The sequence below is a fragment of the Rousettus aegyptiacus genome, unplaced genomic scaffold (genome assembly GCF_014176215.1).
Source record: "Rousettus aegyptiacus isolate mRouAeg1 unplaced genomic scaffold, mRouAeg1.p scaffold_m13_p_1, whole genome shotgun sequence".
NCBI classification, from domain to species: Eukaryota; Metazoa; Chordata; class Mammalia; order Chiroptera; family Pteropodidae; genus Rousettus; species Rousettus aegyptiacus.
In genome coordinates, this window is record NW_023416284.1 from 173,973,024 (window position 1) to 173,994,159 (window position 21,136).

At 44.1% G+C, this 21,136-nt stretch overlaps 1 protein-coding gene and 1 pseudogene across 4 annotated transcripts in view; one reads left to right on the top strand and one right to left on the bottom strand.

The window, feature by feature from the left end:
* The window catches only part of PPP1R14C (protein phosphatase 1 regulatory inhibitor subunit 14C), an 80,443-nt gene that overhangs the window by 16,075 nt on the left and 43,232 nt on the right, over positions 1–21,136 (top strand). Inside the window, exons 1-4 of one of the 4 annotated variants that reach the window (XR_004951362.1) lie at positions 10,534–11,225; positions 11,913–13,198; positions 13,285–13,418; positions 13,882–13,987. The exons of 2 other annotated variants lie outside the window; for them this stretch is intronic. The gene's annotated coding sequence lies outside the window, so the exon portion shown is untranslated. Of the gene's footprint in view, positions 1–10,533; positions 11,226–11,912; positions 13,199–13,284; positions 13,419–13,881; positions 13,988–21,136 lie in introns of those variants that run through there. One more of the 4 variants, XR_001597456.2, reaches the window with a different exon arrangement.
* On the bottom strand, positions 19,901–20,097 carry LOC107513018 (annotated as a pseudogene).

Here is a 21,136-nt window from a genome sequence, read left to right on the forward strand (position 1 = left end):
TAAAAAACACGAAGGGTACAAATTAGCCTAAATAAGAGGCTGAATAAATCTGCACTCGACAAATTAGTTTTCGCTGGGGAGTTTATTCCTGGAATGTCACTTTATAGTTAGTTTTAGAATTAACATGACAAGATAGACAAAAAGAAATGAAGCCCTTTCATGGACAGTTTCATTAGGAAGTGAAAAGCAGAATTTATTATTCTGTGTACTATTTGTTTATTTTGTGTGATGATAGAATTCCTAAAGCACCATCAGATAATCCCATTCAATCCACACAAAGGCTCTTCAATCTAAGCAGTTATCTTATTTTTAAGATGAGGAAACCGAGGCTCAGAGGGACTTAGTACCACGCTCAAGTTTAAATTGCCAGTAAGAGGAGGAAGACAGCTCTTGGCAACAGGAGACATCAGCTCTACCTTCACCGCCTGATCATTTCTGTGAATTCCAGTATGTTTAACCTGTACACCGGGTAATCCTTTTCTGTTTAATTTATTTGGTACGTTTTCAAATATGCTTCATCTTTAACAATTTACAGGATCCCATTATTTCTTCAATAAGCTATTTACAGGATTCGGCTATTTCTTTAGAAAAATTCAAGTCCATGAGTTCTCAGGTGTGTGTGTGTGTGTGTGTGTGTGTGTGTGTGTGTGTGTGTGTCTTTGCGAGCTTGTTACTTATTTCTTGGATTGCTAGGTTTGCACAAGCAGTTAGTATTAAAGCCCTTACGCGCTCCATCTATCCACTTAGATGGAATTTTGAGGTTAAAAGATAGAAACTCACTTGAAATAAGCCAGAGGATACAGAGTGAGTATTTTGTTCTACATGTTTGAAAGTATCAGCTACTACCTTTGACATGACAGAAATAGAGAAATAAAATATGAAAAACCCAAAATGACTTGTTTTGCTTCTGCTAAAGGATGCTTTTGTTCTGAGCATTGTGGTCAATCATCTGTTAATATCTTTTCTCTTATATGTTATCTGTCAGTGCAGCTGACGTGGCTGCTTCATTCATTTCTGCTAATTTAATTAAACCAAGTCTGTTTTAAGCCACGTGTTGAAGTGTTGAGTTTTCAGATGGGCAGAAGCAGCTTTTCTGCTTACCTCTTGGGAGCTGATATGCTACATAACAAATCCAATTAGTCACCTGGCTTTTCTTCTGTTTGTGATAGGATGTGGAAGTTCTCTGACAAGTCACAAGACAATGAGTCATTGATTTGGTGCCAACACATGATTATGCTTGCCATAATGAAAACACCCTACAAATATTACAACTAAAAAATAACATGTACTGTCTGTGGTAGACAAGTGCCTTTTGTTAAGCTAAAATACTCCATTTCTTCGTCAAACCCCAGATGGTTCAGTATTTAGTAATCTTATGCCAGAACAGTTTTAATGGATATATGTTTAGATAATGAAAACATCTGTGTATCTAGGTGAACAGACTCTCACCTAAACTAGCTTGAGACTCTAAAAGCATTTAGCTACCACTAGTCATGCCTCAAACCTCTGGGATGTTCCCACGTTATACTTTGGAGAGGGACAGTAGTCTGCATTTAATAAACAGAGATCCCGAGCTTAAGTTAACTTATTACTCCAAAGGAGAACGTGAGGAACTCGTTTGTTGATCATTAACACCTTACTTGTAAATTGCTTATATAAAGCAATTTAAAGCAGTGAAAGGGGTGGGCGTGGTGATGGGGAGGGGGAAAGAGTGAGATATAGAGGGACCATATAAAACATAGAGTAAAGCGAAATTTAAATTCTTAAGCCGACATTGTGACCAAGACACTGACCTAGCTCCCAGCCCCTCTCCTCAAGTGCAAGGCTTCAAGCAGGCAAGGTGGGGAGGATGTGGACATGCCTTCTCAGGGAATTCAGGCTCCTTTGTTTTTCCCTCTGGCCCCACTTTACAAAATCAAAACCAACTGAGACATTCCTAAATCAGGCTTTTTACTGGCGGTAGAGTCTAGTTTGCTTCATTTCAGAGGTCCGTATTGGTTGTTATCAGGGTTTCTTTTTACATCTTTTATTCCTGAGCTCAGGGCACTGATTTGTAAGATGGACCTTCCCCTCTCCTGGGGTAAGTGGGCTTGGTCTACCCAGGAGGGTGGGCAGGCTCTTCCCACCTGCCTTTATTCACAGAGTGATTGATGATGAATCATCATCCTTGGCTTCCTTTAATTTCTCTTTTTAAATGATATAGTTCTCTCCAGGATCTTTGGAGGATTTTTAATGTTAAAAATCACCCCAAGAAAAGCCTAGGATGTTCATGAAGTTACCGTTAGCCACATCTATGATCTTTTGCTGTAATTAATTCTGCCTTGTTAATACACATATTCAAATTAAAGGTATGTTCTTTGTCCAAAAAGAGAGCAGAGGCTTTTGGAGTTTGTTATTAATATTATTCTTTTTGGTGAGGGTTAGAGTCTGATTGGAAATTTTGGTCACACACCACGTTTTTTGAATGTAGAATAATCTAGTCAATACCTCAGAAAGAAAACATCTTGTTGGGTTCCTCAAGAGAATTGCCCTCCTGAAACATGAGCTGTATCACATTTGAGTTAAGTAACAATAGATGACATGCATTCTGAATAAAAATCTTTTTCATAGGATCTTTTATATAAGCCTATAAAAAAGACTGCAAAGATACATAATAGATATTAATAATGCTTTTTTTTAGTGCCATTAAGAGTAATCTTTATTTTATTTATCTATTTTTTAACAATGAGCGTGTATTACTTTTATAAGAGAAGAAATGTAAAGTTATTCTTAAAAAGAGGTGTGTGTGGGTATGCCTCTGTTTGTAGTCACCAGTAAGAAAGGGCTCCCTGGCCTTTAACGATAGGAGCCGTCTCCTGTCACAGGTCTTTGTGAGGTTAAGAGCACTTTTGTGGTAGGGTTTTTTTTTGTTGTTGTTGTTGTTGTTGTTTTTTTTTTTTTTGCCTTCTCTTTTTAAGGCAGCCAGGCTTTTTTTTTTTTTTTTTAAATTTTTAATTGAAAATAAATAAGGGAAAAATAAGCCGACGATTTCGTTCATATTCGATTCTTTACACACACGCACACACAACTCTCCTTCCTTTCTCTTCCCCTCTTTGGCCCGGCTTGACAGACAGCGTGGCTGTACCCCATTCCGTCACCTTCTGCTCCCCTCCCAGCCCACCGACGCGCCGCTCGCTGCTCGTCCGTCCCCTCCACCACCGAGGGGCGCATGCCCCCCCTTCCCGCCCCCCCGTGCTCCGTCCCGGGTGCCCATCCCAGGTCTGCGCTTGGCCCCCTCAGCACTGTTTGACCGCCCTGCTTTCCAGAACCACATCCGCCAGCCGCCCAGCCTCTGTCCACACCCCCGTCAGCCGCTGCGCTGTCCATCTGTACCTCCTTCCCATATCCACCCATGTCGGTCTCTCCATGCACCTTCTGCCAGGCTCATTTAAAAAAAAAAAAAAAATTATGTTTTAGATGGCTTTAGAGTTACAGAAAGAATTCAACTATAGTACAAGAGTTCCCATGTACTGCGGCCATTTTTAGCTATTAGTTACGTCTAAAATTAGTATGGTACATTTGTTATGATTAATGAGCCATTATTGATATATTATTATTAACCAAAGCCCACACTTTAATCGGATTCCTTTTTCCTTTTCAGGATTTCATCTCAGATACTATATTACATTTAGTTGTCATGTTTCTTTAGACTCATCTTGGCTGTGACAGTTTCTCAGACTCTCCTTGTTTTTAATGTCCTTGACAGTCGTATTGTGTACTGTTGAGGTATTTTGTAGAATGTCCCCAGATGGGATTTGTCTGATGTTTTCCTCGCGATTTTCTCATGGTTAGACTGCGGTTGTGGGTTTTAGGAGGAAGACCACATGGGTAAAAGGCCGTTCTCATCACATCCTGTCAAGGGGCATGCTGTCAGCACGATTTAGCACTGCTGATGTTGACCTTGACCACCTGGCTGAGGTAGTGTCTGCCAGGCTTCTCCACTGTAAAATTACTCTTTCCATACCGTATTCTTTGGAAGGAAGTCACTGCGTGCCGTCCACATCTAAGGAATGGGGCGTTGCGCTCCACCTCCTTGTGTTTCTACGTGATTTTATGGAATTCTTCTGCATGGGAACTATGCCTCTCCTTCCGCATTCGTTTACTTAGTCAACAATTCATTTATATTATCATGGACTTTTGGGCATTTATCATGTGTTTGGGGTGCACTTCAGCGCTTCTATGTTTATTTCGTTGCTCAGTGTTCCAGTTTTGGCCACCGAGAGCTGTTTCAGCTGGTTTCTTTGTCTGTTTGACATACTCCCATCATTGTGTGTGCGCATGCGCGCGCGTACGTGTGTGTAATACTTCCTTACTTTCTGGCACTACGAAATGTTCCAGGTTCATCTTGTACATTCCTTGCTCCAGGCCTAGGGTCATCCATTCCTCCATGGAGCCCTGGTTCCTTTGATTGGAGAACGGGATTAGAAACCAAGACATGGATGCTAAGCGTTTGCTGCTCCTGGGGTATCATTGTTTCCAGGGTCTCTCGGCTGACAGAGCAAGGAAATACGTGTGTGTATATTACACTGTGTATGTAGCCATCAGTATCTGTATTAAGCTAACCATGATTCAAGCTGATGTCTTCAGTTCTCATCCAGTACCACGTGGACCGTCTAGCCTACCTCCCCTGGCACATCTGTAGACTCTCACTCCAACAGTGAGAAACCTGTGGGTCCCACCACCCTCCACTCATCCACTAAGTTGCTCAGTCGTAGGGGACAAGGGTAGCGGTGTGAGAACTGTGTACGCAGGGCCCTGTGGGAAACACCCTTATCGACTCGTGCTCATGTGCAGTTCCTTTCGCCTTTCGTCTCACAGACTCCGCTCGTTCCCAGTGACTTAGGTCAGCACCTCTTCCCCATACCTCCTTCAGGGAGGTTTGTAGTATAGTTAGATTGTTTTGTCACTTTCCGCATTCATTCCATCCTGGGATTCCCCCGGCCTCCTAAATGATTTTTAAAGTTTTGCATATATAAGATTTATTCTTTGTGGTGTAAAGTTCAATGGGTTTTGACACATGAATAGGTCACGTTTCTTCCTTACAGTATCATATAGAAAAGTTTCATCACCCTAAAAATTATCCAGGACTCCATCCATTGAGCCCTTTCCACTCCTCTCCGAGCCCCTGATAACCACTGATGATTTTACTATTGCCACGGTTTATCTTTTCTAGAATATCATGTAATTGGAGCAATGGCGTATGTAGCCTTTTCAAAGTGGCTTCTTTCACTTAGCAGTATGCGTTTAAGGTTCATCTACGTCTTTTAGTTAATTGATAGCTTATTTCTTTTCGTAGCTGAATAGCATTCCATTGTATGCATGTACCGCAGTTTGTCCATTCAGCTAGTGAAGGGCATCTTGGTTGCTATCAGTTTGGGGCGATTATGAATAAACTTGGTATAAATATTTGCAGGCAGGCTCTCGTGTGGAGATAAGTTTCAGATCAGTCGGGTACGTTTTCCACATGCACTTTCAGGTGCAAGGGCTATAGCAATGGGTCAGAGGCAAAATTCCAGGGCTCTCAAAACAAATACTGTGCATGAGTGAATCGGAACAGTTTCAGTTGGTAAGAAGTACTGTGAAAGAAACAGAACAGGCTAATGGGGTAAAGGATGAATGACTGGACAGGTTGGCGGGCCCACAAGGGGCCTCCTTGAAGAATGTTCATCACATTTGAACTTGGACCTAAACAGTGAGAGATGGCACCCTCCGTGCAGAAGGCCTGGGAGGATGAGCTTTCTTGTGGTGGGCTCAGTTAATGCTGGCACCCTGAAGAAGAATGGACTTTGACTTGGACGAAGGATTGGGACAGAAGTGTGAGATGAGATAGTGCATTAGAGCATTGAAAGCAAACACCTTTTTCTGAGAACGTAGCACACAAATCTGAAGTGTACCGGTGGATGAATTTTCTCCCCTTGAGCTCGCCAGATAACCACCGTCCAGATCGAGAACTAGAATGCTGCCAGCACTGTGGGAGTCCCTGTCATGCCTCTGTCCCTCGTGAGCCTCCTGCCCCGCTCACTGCAGGGGAACCTGAGAACTTTGCCTTTTTTTTTTTTTTTTAAAAGAATCTCTATGGCTGTTGCTTTTGTCCAACATGAAGTGTGTGAGATACACCCATATAATTGCATGCCATTAAGTTTTGTTCATTTTAGTTGCTACATAGTATTCCATGTGGGATACTATCACAATTGTATTTTTAATTTATTTTGCTTTTAATGGGCATTTGAGAGGTTTCCAGTTTTGGGATCACTCTGAGGTGAGCTGCTGTGAACATTATTGGACATGCCGTAAATATTTTCTCCCACTTGTGAGTTGTCTTTTTCACTCTTTTAATGTTTCCTCTTTTGATGAACAGGTGTTCCTAATCTTAATTTTGTCCAATTTATTAGTTTTTTCCTTTGTAGTTGGTGTATTTTGCATCCTGTTCAAGAAATCTTTGTTTGCTCTAAGGTCATGATACTCTCCTGTGTTATCTTTTGAATACTATCTTTGTTTTACCATTAATATTTAGATCTGAAATCTAGCTGAAATTAATTTTTATGTATATATAATGTCAGGATCAAGATACATCCCCCCCCCCCCCACTGGGACATCCAGTTGATCCAGCACCATTCATTGAAAAGATCATCCTCTCCCCACTGCATTATAGTCATAAACCTTGTACATGTGAGTCTGTTATAGATTCTGGTGAGTGCATTTTTGTGTCTGGTGGGACTTTCCCGACTCGCTCACTGTACTATCCATTTCCTGGCACAGTGGCTCACGAGCTATATATGGTAAGTAAATATTAGCTAGTCAATGGACTTGTCTGGACTTGCCTTTAGGCAAGAGTATTTATAACACCCAGGTTCAGGCTCAAAGAAAAGATACTCAGATTTCATTTCAGAGAAGACTTTCCTTGACTAGTTTTCTCAACAGTTGCAAATATGGTTTTGGATAAGTCTTACTGGCCAAAGTCCTAAGAAAGGCCAGTTAACTTCCTGCTACCAATCATTAGTAGTACATCTATTCAACTGTTCTGCCAGCCACCCAATAAATGTTCGCTATGGGCCTACTATGTGCCAGGCATAATACAGAACTGTGAAATAATGGAATTCTTTTCAGAGTTTCTGTTTTTAATATTAGAACACTTGTTTCTTCAAGTGGCTTTGTTGTTCTAGTATAGTCGTTAAAATTTTTTGTGTGCGTGTGTGACAGTCTGGGTAAACAGGCAACAGACCTAACAATTAGAACTTTCATGTTGCTAACAGGACATTTTAAAATGAAATCCATAAAAGGATTATTATTTTTTATTTTTTAAAAGCACATTGTTTCATCCAGTGAATTGAGCTTGTGGTTAAATTCTCTCCTCGTTTTCAGAATTAAGCGCCAGCACAAAGACCACATTCAGAGAAAGAGACATGAGTTTTCAGGAGGCTGGCATTGTGCTCGGGAGGGGCCAGTGTCACATCAGATGCAGTGTAAGTGGGTTGCATGCTGAGTACTGTGGTTGCTCCTGGCATGTGTCCATCAGGGGATCTGTCCATTGATGGCATCTCCCTGGCTGCCGTCTTGCCGAGTTGTACCAGGGTCCTGCTTCTTGTCACAGGGCTGCTCTGCTCCTTGCCTCCCTCAGAGACGTGAAAAAGGAGTGACATGATGGGCAGACACCCTAAGCTGAGGCCAGCCCCCAGCATTAGCTGCCGGCAAGTGGGGCTGCCCCTGCCAGCTCTTCCTTGTCCACTGCTGCCTGTTTCTGGTGGTTGCCAGTTCCAGCTGCTCAGAGTGTTTCGTGGGTCCTGGGAGAAGCAGCCACGGAGCTGGGCCAAGGCCAGCTCTGCCCCTGCCTCAGGAAAAGGAAACAGGCTGGCAAGAGAGCAGGGTGTCTGAGCCTCAAATCTCATACAACTTACTGTTGTAGTTAATGTTGGTTTGTCGTTATTTTTCAGTTTGTCTCAATGGAATGTTTTAAATAGTTAGTGACATCTTACCTATCAAGCTCACTAACTTCAGTCATTTGGAACACAGTGAAGACCCAGCAAGAAAGCAGGACGACTAACTTTGAGAACCTAAGGAACCATTCCTGGAGGTTATGTTCTTTATTTATAAGAGAGTGCATGGGCTTTATTTTTTTTCTTCCATTTATTTTTTTAAAGAATTATTTTCAACTAGACTTGACATTCGGCATTATTTTGTATTAGTTTCAGGTGTACAGCATGGTGGTTAGACATTTATATCATTTACAAAGTGATCCCCTGATTAGTCTAGTCCCCACCTGGCACTCACCACCCTTATGACAATATTATTGACTATATTCCCTAGAGCCATAGGCTTTTGCAAAGGCTCGTTGATTCTCGGCTTAGCCACAATTCTCACAAGCTTGGTTTTCTGACTTCTCGGTTCACTCTAATTTAGAAGCAACGAACTAGGCTGCTAGATGTAAGTACTGGGAGACCATCTAGAAGTGAGAGCTGACAGCTTGACAGTAAGGGGGTTGACAGAGAATCTATAAAAAGCTCAGAAGATTGGAGACATTTTATACGGCACAAAAAGTGCTGTGTGTGTCAGTGGCCTGGGGGCTAATGCAGTGCAATGGAACGTCTCTCGTCGCCAGGCCGACCTGAGTCATTGAGAAAATATTGAATCATATTGGTAGTCTCTGCCTCAGAAGGAAGGCACAGGAGTAATATATTTGGAGAGATTTTAGAAAAAGAGTTTAAATATTGGTTGTCTGAAATAATTGCTTCTATAGAGAACCATCGTTTTCTTCAGGATGCTAAATAAATCAGAGAATTCGCCCCCCCCTCTGTCTTGCCTCCTTTCTTCCTCTTTTTCTCGTTTCCTCTGTCTCCCCCCCTCTTGCTCTCTCCCCTCCCTTTCTCTGGCCCCTCCCCCTCCCCTTTCCCACCTCCCTGTCTCCCCTGACTGCTTTCTCTTCCCTCTTTCACTTTCCCCTTCTCCCCACCTTTATTTCCTCTTCCCAACACAATACACTTCCCCATCTTTCTTTTCCTTTGAAGAACGTGACTGTCCTGTGGGTTGCCGATAAATGTTTAACAACCGGCAGAAACAGGAGAAACACCCCCCCCACCCCGATTTCTAGCGTTTGCCCATTTCCTTGGTGTAAATATTGCCACCATGGTCGATTTCCGGCTACGACTGTGAAGTCGCCGAACCTAGAGCAGGACCAGTGCTTCCTCCATATAGATATAAGAGATGCAGGTAACCCCGAGAACACAGAAAAGAGGGAAATGTCATACGGTTGTTAGGAAACGATGACTTTTGAGTATTTCTTAACTCCGTTTTAATGATAATTAATTTACTTGTATGTTTAGATAGTTTACTTCTTAACAATGACTGTTTAACAGCTGGTTTGTAAAATTCCCGAAAACGTAATAGTGTCTGTCACGTGAGCCAGCTGTGGCACACCACTGTACATTCCAACACCTTGTAGGCAAGGGACGCCCCATAATCGTATTTGGGCATAACGACAACCTACATTCTGTGAGTCCCAAAGATCACAGTCAAGAGATCCCGGTGATCATCTATTCTGACCTCTCTGCCTGACGCGTTAATTACATCTACATACAGCCTGGAGAGAGGATACCCCTGGGCTTCTGCCCTGATTTCTCAGGTCCTGATACAGAATCAATGATTGACACACACATTTGAAAATTAAGGGATGTTCTTTAGGGTCCAAATCAGAACTGAGGTTTAATTTCTCTCTCCTGTAGCTCTCTAATTTCATTTTCATGAAAACGACCCAATTCCTGATTTCATAGTTTAGCACCAGACATATTTTATTTGAAGGGATTATTAGAAAGAGCACCAAACCATACCACTAAGTAAAATCAACAAATGTTTATTAGCACTTGTTATGTAGTAGGTGTTCAGAACCTCTCCTATTTTTTGCAAAATAATTTATTTTACTGATCCATCACCCATCTATAAAGGATGTTCATTTCGTAGGTTTTATATAACCTATTTATGTTTATTACATGGTCTATGAATCCATAGGTATAAATAACACACACATGCATTCATTATATGATATTTTTAAAATTTAGAACTAATGGTTCAAGTTACTATAGATAGGAAATAGTTGATTCCTTTAGGCCGGTGAGACTAAACAGCTTTCTAGAAGATTTCTCTCACTTATGACAAGGTGAAGCTCTTTTGTAAAGCTGTAATTCTGTGTGTGTTCGATAATGCAGCAGACCATAGCCAGCCTGTGGTACGAAGCCCATGGCATGATGGGAAGAACTCAGCCTGAAGAGCAAGGCAGACCTCAGTCTAAAGCCTGCTCTGCTGCTCACTAGTTGATGATAGTTCTGCATTTGGATCCTTGAGAGCTGATGTAATGGCTAGTTCTTCTTTCCTTAAGAAGCCTTGATTTATTATGGGCCTTGAAATAGTAGAAGTTCCATAGACTGGAGATAAAGTTCTTTGGGAATGCTGTCTGACACCTCTCCCAGTGGGCAAAGTTGCTGTAACAGGAAGCAATGGGTATGTGGGGTGCTGTATGTGATGGGGGTGGGGTCTTTGCCAGCAGAGCTCACAGAGAGACACAGAACCCACTTCCTCTTTTTGCGAAATCAGAGTGTCTTTTTTTTACTAAGGATACAGAATGTTGATATGTTGAGTGCATCAGGGGACAAGTGAGTTTGTCCATGTCGTGAGCCTTTATAATTGTTTAAGTCCTTGCTTCTTTATGACTGCTTGGTGAGTTCCTCTCTAAAATATTGCTTCACCAATAGACCCCACAAATAAAGCCGGCTCTGAGCATGACTCACGTTGAGAGTGGCTGTAACTGAAAGGAAGTGGCTCTGACACGCCCTGGGTGGTGGTTTGGTGCTCCCAGTTTGGAGGGGACACCTGCAACTCTGACCGTGTGCATTTCTTGTTGCACCACTTAATCATTTTGCAGCAGCTCACCAACTGCCTGGTACAGGGTGACCATGCCACTTGGCTTTTGACTCTTCCAGGTTTAAGGCTGGTATTTTTCTCAAAAGAATTAGTTAAAACCTGGATGTCATAGAGGTTTGTTTTGGGAAATGCTGTCTTTTTAACCATCTTAGGTTTGCTGGTCTTAGTTGTAACCATGGGTCCTGCACTGGATGAAGGTCTGCCTCTGGTAACAAATCACTACACCTGCCACGCCTGTCACAAGTTACTCTACGAAAACATTCCAGACTACACTGCAGGTATTTAGAACACTGGCCCGCCACGGCCTCTGATCCTTTTCCTTTCTGTGGACCTGTTTTGTTTGTTTGTTTGTTTGTTTTGTTTTTTGGGGGGGGCGGGAAGTGGGGGAAGGGGTTCTCATGATGGGTGAGCAGGAGGGGTCCTGTCGGCAGCATCAGGTTGGGGAGTGTAGGGTTGAGAGAAAATGCCATGGGGTGCTTGCAGCTTTCCCTGCTGACTATTCTGAGGGAAGGGCCAGCCCTGGAGGCCATCTCTGTCCCTACAAGGGTGCCCGTGGCCCACGTGAGTTATTGAGCCAGGAATCACCCCTAAGAATTGAGCTCGAGGCAGGCTGCCCGTGGCACGATTTGTGTCTGGCTCCTTTGGCAACTGCCTCTTGTCTTGTTTTATTGTGCCAAGGCAATGTCTTTCGCTTTAAACTGAACTGTCCCCTGGATTGTCTGTCTGACTACAAGAGGACTGACGTCTTCTTTCCGTCCACGCTGGCTTATTTAAAATACCAACTAAGTTTAGGCTCACTAAGTGTGAGAACCGCCTCAGTTCATTTGAAAGATTTGTTTGTCTGGTTCAAACAAATCTGCTTCTTTCTACTGATATCCTGGTGGGTCGGTAGATTGCTGTCTCGGTGGCCAGTAGAGATTTGTATTCATCTTCAACTAGTCCACATTCTACCAAATCCCTTTCAGGTCGCAGAAGTGAGATTTTTCTTTTAAGCCGTTATTGGGAGTGAAGCCCGTGTAGCATCTGGCCCCCGCCATTGCCACAGATATCTGGGTTTGGCAGAGGACTTGAAGGAGTGGCTGAGTCAGGAGACTCCTGTCTGAGGGACCCGGTGGGTGAGATGGTGGGTTTAATATCGATGAATGAGGTCACTCGGGGAAGTGGGAGGCAAGTCTTCTAGGAACAGCCAATTATTTAAGGTGGGTCCCACCACGCAAGTCGTCTGGCCTTACCCCATGTGTCGGCTAGCTATCTCTTTCTACCTTCTGGCTCCCCGTGTTCCTGATTTCATGCCCTGTTTTCTGTCTTCCTTTCACCAGAAATTCTAATATCCATGTTTCCCAGCCTGCACACTCGACCCTATTTTCTGACAGACGTCTTGCTGTGTGCGGCTTGGCTTTAGATGTTTTTGATGCCGTGTCGCTCTCGGAGCAGAATCAAGCCAGTCTGAACACTCACCAAGAAGGGTGCAGGCCCTTCCCCCGTACGGCACCTCCACAGTGCCGGAAGAGCTGAGATAGACCGCTTCTCTACCTGCTGTTTCTGCGAAGAGATCTGCAGAGAAGAGAGGGAAAACGAAGTGATAGTTCGGGCCCATATATGGGTCTCACTTAGTGGTGTTTTGGGGCCAAGTTTATATTGGGAAGGGAGCTATCTTGGTAGATAAGAAGCGAAAATTCGTGCCCTTGTGACCAAGGCCTGGGCCCTGTCTGTTGACAGCAGAGAGGGTACACGCAGGGTCACGTGGGGGGCGTCCCATGAAGACGCAGTGGTTTTACTCTTAGCCGTGCCTTCCCTTCTCCTTTATATACTGGTTTCCTGTCTTTCCCTCCCTAATAGAGAGAGGCAGAGGGCGGGTGGGGAGAGTTATTTGAATTGGGCCAGTTGGACCTGTGTCGGAACCCCAGGGGCTGGGTCTGCCCAGGGAGTCTCCCAGTAAATAGACGGGCACGGACCTCATCCCTGGGCAAGGAAGACGGGCTTCTCTTTGCTGTGCGGTAGCCCGGGCTGTGGTATAAATATTGTCTAGTTACTCACCAGCTTAATCTTTTACCTCACTCGTGAGTCTGCTTTCCCCACATGGCTGAGCGACGTGACCATAACCTCCTGGAGGGCTTTGTGTGTGTGTCTCCTGGAACCCTGGCTGGACCCTCGCCCCCACCTGCAGACGCTCTGGGGCTTTCGTGCAGAGGCTTTGTGCCCCCCAGTCTACCTGCTTCTTGTGATCAGGGGCTGGAACCACAATAAAAAGGTTTGCAGTGACCTGTCTCTGGTTCACCTGGGACCTATGGTGGAAAGTCTGGACCAAGAGTCCAGCTTGTCTGTCTGATAACCCAGACCATGTAGGAGGCTGGAGGAAACCCCACGTGCGGGCAGAGGAGCACATTGGGGGGCCGCGGAGATGATGGAAGTCCTATGTGGGATGATGGAGAGGACAAGACCAGCTGAAGCATCTCAGGAGACTCTGGGCTGTAAGTGGAGAGGAGGGAGAATACAGCCGGTGGAGACTGTTATTTTCCTAATATGCACGGCCAGCCTTTGAAGTTCAGTTCTTCAATTTAAGTAAAGTTAGCGTAATTGATTTATAGACCTACTGGGACTTTCCAGGCAGAGAGCTGCCTGCATATCTAACCTCAGCATGGTCAGAGATGCATTATCTTGACTGCCGTTTCCTCTTTTTGTCATCCTTGTTGCAGAGTCATTAAAGCTAAATTACTCCTGGCTTTCGGATTAGTCGTCATGATATAAAAGAACGTATCAGAAATATCAAAGAGGATTTTGCTGTTGGTTATTGTAATTACTATGAGTAAAAGTGATCACCTAAGATGAAGAGATAGCTAGTTTCGGTTTGTCTCAAATATCCCCACCTGGCTTAAGGAGATACAGAGGCATCCAGGGCCCATTCTCTGATAGGTGGGTTTCCACATCTTACAGGTGGCTACTTTCTTCGCAGAGAAGGAGTGAAAATGAGAACCATGGACCTCCTGGATGACTGGCTCCAAACGGGCGTGCTGCAGGCAAAGCCAGCTCTCTCGGGAAGGTCAGCCAGCTGCACATGTCAGCTTTCCGATGCCCTCTGTTGCTATGAGTGCAGAAGTCCCGTTCGAAAGTTTGTCATTCTTCCTGAAATACCCTCCAACACAGCGGCCCTCTTACGAGAATCTAACGCCTGATGATCTGAGGCGGAGCTGAGGCAGTAATGCTAGTGCCAGGGAGCGGCTGCAAGTACAGCCACTTCTTGCTGTGCTGCCTGGTTCCTCACAGGCCACTGATCGGTACCATCACTGGCCTGGGGGTTGGGGACCGCTGCTCCAACACACTTCCTCCTGGGAGGAAGGGGGCGCCTTGCCTGTCCCAAGAGTAGAGCCGTCATGGGGAGGCGTGGAGGGGACACAGGGAGGAGGACTGCTGGCTGAGGAGGCCTTCATCGTCACAGAGCGGGGCATGGACTGCCCAGGTGAGGACAGTCCCAGTGAATGTGTAGACCTGGGAGCCTGAACACACAGCCCGGTCTTTTTAAATGAAGACTAACTCTGCTGATTTGCCTTTTATTGCCCCCAGATATGCACCTCCTGTTAAATCTTTGACATGGGTTCATGGACCATTAAAAGAATTTGGGTAACATTCGTGGTGATCCTTTTATATATGTGAGATGCAACAAATTATTATTATTATTTAGTACACTTGTGACGATACCGAAGAGTGACCCCATGCATGGGATGAGTGAGAAAGACAGGGGTTTAAGTCCCCACTTTGTCACGTAATGGCTGTGTGCCCTTGGGGAAATTACTGAGCCTTTCTGTTCTTTGGTTTCTGCGAAATTTTACCCATAAAATTGGGGGTAACATAGGAGATATGGGAATTAACTGAGGCGACCCCTCTTATAAAGTGTTTGTCATGGAGTCTGGTAGATAGTAAGCGCTCAGTAAATGTTAGCTGTTATTGTATTTGAGACAGGGTAGTGTAGGCTGTTACGTCTTGGCTTCCCCCCTCCCCCATACCGGATAACTGCATCTCGCTCTCTGAGCCTCAGCTTCTTCATCTGTAAAATGGGGATATTAGTCCCACCTATACAGAAGGGTCGTCATGAGAGCTACACATTAACAGTGTTTGGGGGGAAATGCTTTAATGAAATAAAAGCACTTCAGACTGTTCGACGTGGTCGTTGTAGCATTTACCCAGCCTTGCGTGAGATCAACCCCATAGGCGCCCCAATTTGCCGTTGGTAGTTTTCTCTGATATGGATATTGTCACAGCCCTGTAAGCCCTTCTTGGAAGAGCTGTTTTAAGCGCGTGTCTCGAAGACCACCCTGGGGTCACTTCGGCGGTTGGCACAGGGAAAGAGGTCGGAGCCAGCTTGGTGAGAACACGTGACGGGGGACACCGGGATGATGTCACAGAGGCGCAGGACCGCTGCCGAACAGGGCGGCCGCGGGCGGGGGGGCGGGGGGGGGGGGCGAAATCCTCTGATCGGATCGGAGCTGGAGGGCGGCGTGCACGCGCAGCCGTCTGCTCGCGCCCGTGTGTTTTTACGGCTGAGCGATGACTTGGTGCCTGTTTGCATCGCCGCTGGAGAAATCGGTCAGTGTCCACGTTCTCCTCACAGTGCATCTGAAATGAGGACAGGATGTCACAATTCAGGTTTAGTTGGGTGAGAGAAGGTGGAGACATTCTAGCTTCTCCCTTAGGAACTCACGCTCAGATTTAAAGTTAGTAGTAAGTGATATATATTTTTTTTTTAAAAAAATGAAATCAAGTAGACCTGTCTTCAGAAGTACAATTCTTATCCCCTCTGCTTTTGTCTGTTCATCAGTAAGTGGCTGACTGCTTCTGGTGAAGCTGGTATTTTCAGAGAGACTCTTGAAAGTATTGGCTAGCCTTGAGCAGAATCAAATTTCTCTCTGGAAGGGGGTTTCCAAGTGAGCTTTGCAGGGACATCAATGGTCTGTGGTAGAACTTACTTTTTTTTTCTTTTTTTCCCCCGTTTTGAGTTTCAGGTTGTCCTGAGAGCGGAAATGTTAATAGTATGGTAGAACATTTTAAAATCTTCTCTGGACTATTTAACCGTTAATCAGCGCTGACCTTTTCTGTTACCCCAGCTCTTCAATTTCCTCTATTTGCAGTTTCTCTAGTATCCACTTCTCAAATTGGAAGAATAGTTTCTTGCACATATTTTGTTTTGTGTGTGTGTGTGTTCCATTTCGCTTATATGTTAATTAGGTAAAAATGTCACACACGAGCCTGGCTTTCCTGTTTTTAATCACATGCTCTGTCCTTCACCCCAGTTGTGGTTTGATGAGGCTCCCTGAAGGTCTTTGTGAGCCATCTTTCTGGTTAGCGGGCTTGGCGGCTTGGCTCACTGGGTGTGTATCTTTGTTAAGATCTTTCATTAATGCGCCTGGATTTGTTTTTGGTTTGGGGCTACAATAGGTTTTCTTTTTCATTGCTTCTCTAATTTGAGACTTGTAATAAAATTACTTTGTGCGATCAGTGGTTTGCATGGTTTGCAGTACGTTTCTCTCTTTTTCCACAGCAATTGCTAGATGAAGTGAGAAATTAGATGCAGAACCCGAAGAAGAATTCAGTTAGTTAGTTTTTTTTTTTTGGAAATGCTGAGTTTGACATGGGCTGTATAGCTAACTAGCTTGGGTATAAATGATGTTAAAGAAAACTAAATCTTACCCTTGTCATTTGACTAGGTTCAGCCATTTTCACCAGATTGGTTTGTGAAACTTAGGTTAGCATAGTGGCCAAGGGCACCCACCCACATCCAGACCTGCCGGGTTTGAATCTGGCTACAAGTTATTCAACCTCTCCATCTGCCCAACTGTAGAATGGGGATAAATAAAGGGGGAGACCTACGTTACAGGGTCATCGTGAAGGTTAAACGAGATGGACACGTGTAAGCTACAGAGTATAGCACTGCCCCCAAGCAAGAACAATGTAATTGTAGAAATCCATACATGCCCATTTAAAGCACAAATATTCTGGTGGTTTGCTAATATCATTCATGATTACCATAGCAATTTAGACTTTTCACATTTGAAAGACAGTGATTTTTTTTTATGAGTTTTCTTTGACTGTATTAACAAGCATCTCTGTCTAATGTCAGTCCTATATTTCACTCGAATTTCCTGTAGTACAGTAAGCCCTAAAATTATATATTAAAAAAAAGGAAAATGAGTAAGTGAAAATGAGTTTATAAATTCAACTTTATTCCTGTACTTTGATAGAAAGGAAACAGGATTAAAAATGAAAAATATTTTGTCTCATGACTTCAGAAAAGTTTGGTGTTCCGGAATATCACAGCGTGTGAGTTATTACAAATGCACTGTCTACATCTGACTGTTGGTTTGTACCAGAATGACAAATGGAAATCTCCTGAGATGAATAAGTAAACATAGAAAAGTTTCACTAGTTAGATGAAAACATTTAGAAACCTATTGATTTTAAACATCCGAGAAAAACAGAAAATGTTCTCTTTCTGACTGTCAGATATTTCTCGTTTCAAGTGGTTTCTTTTGATATCAGATCAGTAATTCTTCTGGCTTTTGAGGAATGATTTATTGTCATGACTCGGTGAGCTCAATCGGGCAGGTCGAATATCATTTTTTTCTTTGACATAGATGGGCTCAGAAGTTAATGCATGGGCTCTCTGGCGACTAATTTATAGGTTCAGTCACATATCTGAGTACGGTTAGCATTACACCTGGTGAACAGGGGTCTCGTAGGAGGAGGGGCTTAGCGTTTGGCCTGTCACATCTTGAAGCTGACGTGGGCCTGACATGGTGTGGAGAGGGGCTGTCTCACTCGCTGCCACCTCCTGTTTCTCACAGGTAGGCCGGACTTCTCCTGGATGGGTGCATCTGATCCCTTCCTGGTAAATATGGGTGCCAGTTCTTTTGTCCCCTCCCCCACTGCACCCCCTTTATGACCGTGTGCTGTTGCTTACATTTTACAGACAGCACTTTTAAAGCGTATTTGGAGCTTTTTTCTGCCAGAGATGTCGATAAGTGATTCCTATCTCACCACTAGGGGAGCTTCACTCCCAGTTTACATCTGTGTGATCTTTCCACTCAAGTGGCACTCTCCTCGAGAGCAGCCCCTGATCCGTTGTACCCCAACCACTTCCCCGTCATATCTCAGAGCATAGAATAGTACCCTGCACGTGGCTGGCACCCCAAAAGACCTATGAGTAGATGAATGAATGAATGAATGAATGAATGTGTAAATTTATGTCTTTGAGGAAACCACAGCTGGGCACACAAGGGCTGGCTGAGAAATGTAAGATCAAGAGGATATGGTTGTGACTCATCCATTGAGGGTGGGAATGACTGCTTTTCCCTTCACACTCTTGATTCCTGTGGCTAGGCAGCCAGGACCTTCCCTTGGCAACCCTACTGTTCAGCTTGCCACAGGGACCCTCCTCACAGCAGCTATAGGAATTTTCCAGCAAGAGTCCACTGTTGTTGCTCAGTGTCTGACGGTCAATGCATAGTAACTGCTGACTGGAAGATGCTGGGGTTCCTGGCCTGGTCCTGCTGCTGGGTGTGGGGCTCGGGTCTCCGGTCCGAAGGCTACCACTACGTGATAGGCAAGCAGCCTCCTCCTTGTCTGTACTAGGAACCTGATGATCACTTATAATTCCAATAATCCGCGACAATAATCAGCTCAGTGTATCCGTCAAGATAGACTAGGTTATGCCACAGTTAAGAGTGACCCAATGTTTCAGCGGCTTAAAACAACAAAATTGTATTTCTCATTCATACTGTGCATCCATTCTTGGTTCTGCTCCTTATTGTCACCCAGGGATTCAGGCCGGTGAGGCTCCATCAAGACACTTGTTCCCATGATTAGCAAAGCAAGTCAAGGACCATGTGAGGCAGCCATTGGCTCTTAAAGCTTCCAACAGGAAGGACGTCCGTCACTTCTACTTCCCAGTTTATTGGCCAAAGCAAGTCACACAGCCATGCCTAACTTCAGGGGAGGCACAGACTTACCCATGTACCAGGAAGGAGCCACCAGATTATTTGTGGCCAGGAAAGGATTTTGCTGACAAGTGTAGTGCTGCCTAATTGGTCCTGTCACTCCTCAACAGGATTATTGCTTGTCACATCTCTACTTTCCTTTTAAATGTTATTTTATTTAGTCAGGGAGAAAGGACATTAGTGCCAGGAAGTTTAGCAAATGGCATTTTCCTTTGCAATGGTCTTCCAAAGCCTTCAAGAACAATTTCCCATCAACACTGAAGGAAATAACTCTACTGTCTGCCTAAAGGGCAAATGTCCTATGTAATCTAGAGCCAGGCCTTGCAGAGGAGTTCAGTCAGTTTACTCAGATATTTTATCAGGCTTTTGCAGAAGCTTTTCATGGGTTCGTGGTTTATATGGCCTTTCGTCCTGACTCATATGTGACTTGTCACTGCATCATTTCAAGTGTAAGCAACATTTTGAGTAAGCCCGTTTTGACGATCCATGTGTAAGTTAACCTTCGGTATGTAACTTCTCTGTGGTAGAGAATGGTTAATAAAATGACGTGGTTAATAAAACGATGGCGACTTGAGAGAAGGAGCAGGAAAGGCAAGCGCGCTAGAGAATAGGGGAGGGTTAGGCCACCTGAGATAGCAGGTAGGGGAGGGCCTGTCTCAGGTGAAGATGGGTGGGCTGAGCGGGAAGCCAGACGGAGGTGAAAAGGAGGGGCCCAGTCAGATCATGGGGACCTTATGGGCCAAGTCAGAGAGTCGGACTTTCAAGTTTAGTTAGAGTTCACTGAAGCAGAGGGATGAGGTGGTCAGATTTGAATTATTATAATTTTTATTGTTATAAAAGTTCATTTAACGAAAAAGTTCAATATGAAAATGTACATGACCCAATTTTTATATCGTAGTAGGACAGATGCTGTGGAGAGGGAACACGCGGAAGCAATTGCTCACCCTGGCGAACACAGCTATTGTTTATCCTGGTTCCAAGGCTTCTAACATGATGATGCCATTTCCCTGTATTATCGCCACGCCAATATTGTTCTATTGCCCACTAATTGCCATCTCCACACAAATCCATCTATCACAAGATTCATAAAGGGATCAAATCTCTACAACACTCTTTAGATGTGCCTATCACCATTTAATTTCAATGATAACTTCTTGTCCATCCTTTTTTTTTTTTCCCCACCTTGGGAGAATTTTGCTTTGCTCATGGTGTCTACCTGGTGAGCTCAAAGACGCCTTGCTCAATACGAAATTCCTTGAATTTTTAAAGTTATACTTGATTTATTCATTATTTTCCACATGCTTTCCTTCTTGATCTGATTTATATTTCCACAACTAATTTCCATGATATTTATGCTTTAGAATTAAAGTCGTATTTTACACTGAATAACCACATTTAAATCAGATCCCTTCCAACATTTTTCGCTCACACAGAAAATTCAACAATGTGAAAAAATCGAAATAGAATATTATACACAACATAGATTCAGTGGAGAGAGACCTAGTTATCATCAGGATTTATTTATTTCATTGGGTGATTACTACAATTTGTCGTCTTATCAAAATTTAACGATATGTGTACGTACTGACAGCACAAGGGTGTCTAATTTAGAACAGTTTCATCTACTTCTGGTTTTGCTGGATTTTATGATAATCTATTTAACTTGAATCTTCTTTGGGTAATAGCTTAGATGGTCAAGAAAATCTTTATACAATGCATTTGAACCCATCGAAGGCAGCTGAGAATTTTGAAAAGACAGCGTGGCTGCTTGTGGACAACGGCCGAGTGGGTGACGAGGGGAGGCCAGGAGGCTGGAGGTCGGTGAGGCCCAGACCGAGGTGTCGGCGGTGGGAATGGAGAAGGGTGGGCGGGTGCTCCCTGGAGTAGAGCTAACATAGCTTGTCTAGCAGTAAGGTGACAGTGGTCATTTGCTCAGGGCATGCCGTCCTGGTGGACAGGTGCCCCTGGGAAATGGGCAAGGAAATCGGAAGCTTGATTGGTGGCAAAGAGAACAAAGAGCGCCACCTTCGCGCAAGGTATTTTAATCACCCTGCGTTCACTCACTGAATTCCTCCTCCTCGGAGTTATTTTTGGGGATATAACTGAAATCAATCCTTGGGGGCCGGGGCAGTCCTCTTTCTCCAGAGTGCCAGATGAAGAGTGGCACATGTGAAATGTTTGAGTCCGCTCTGCATTCCCCA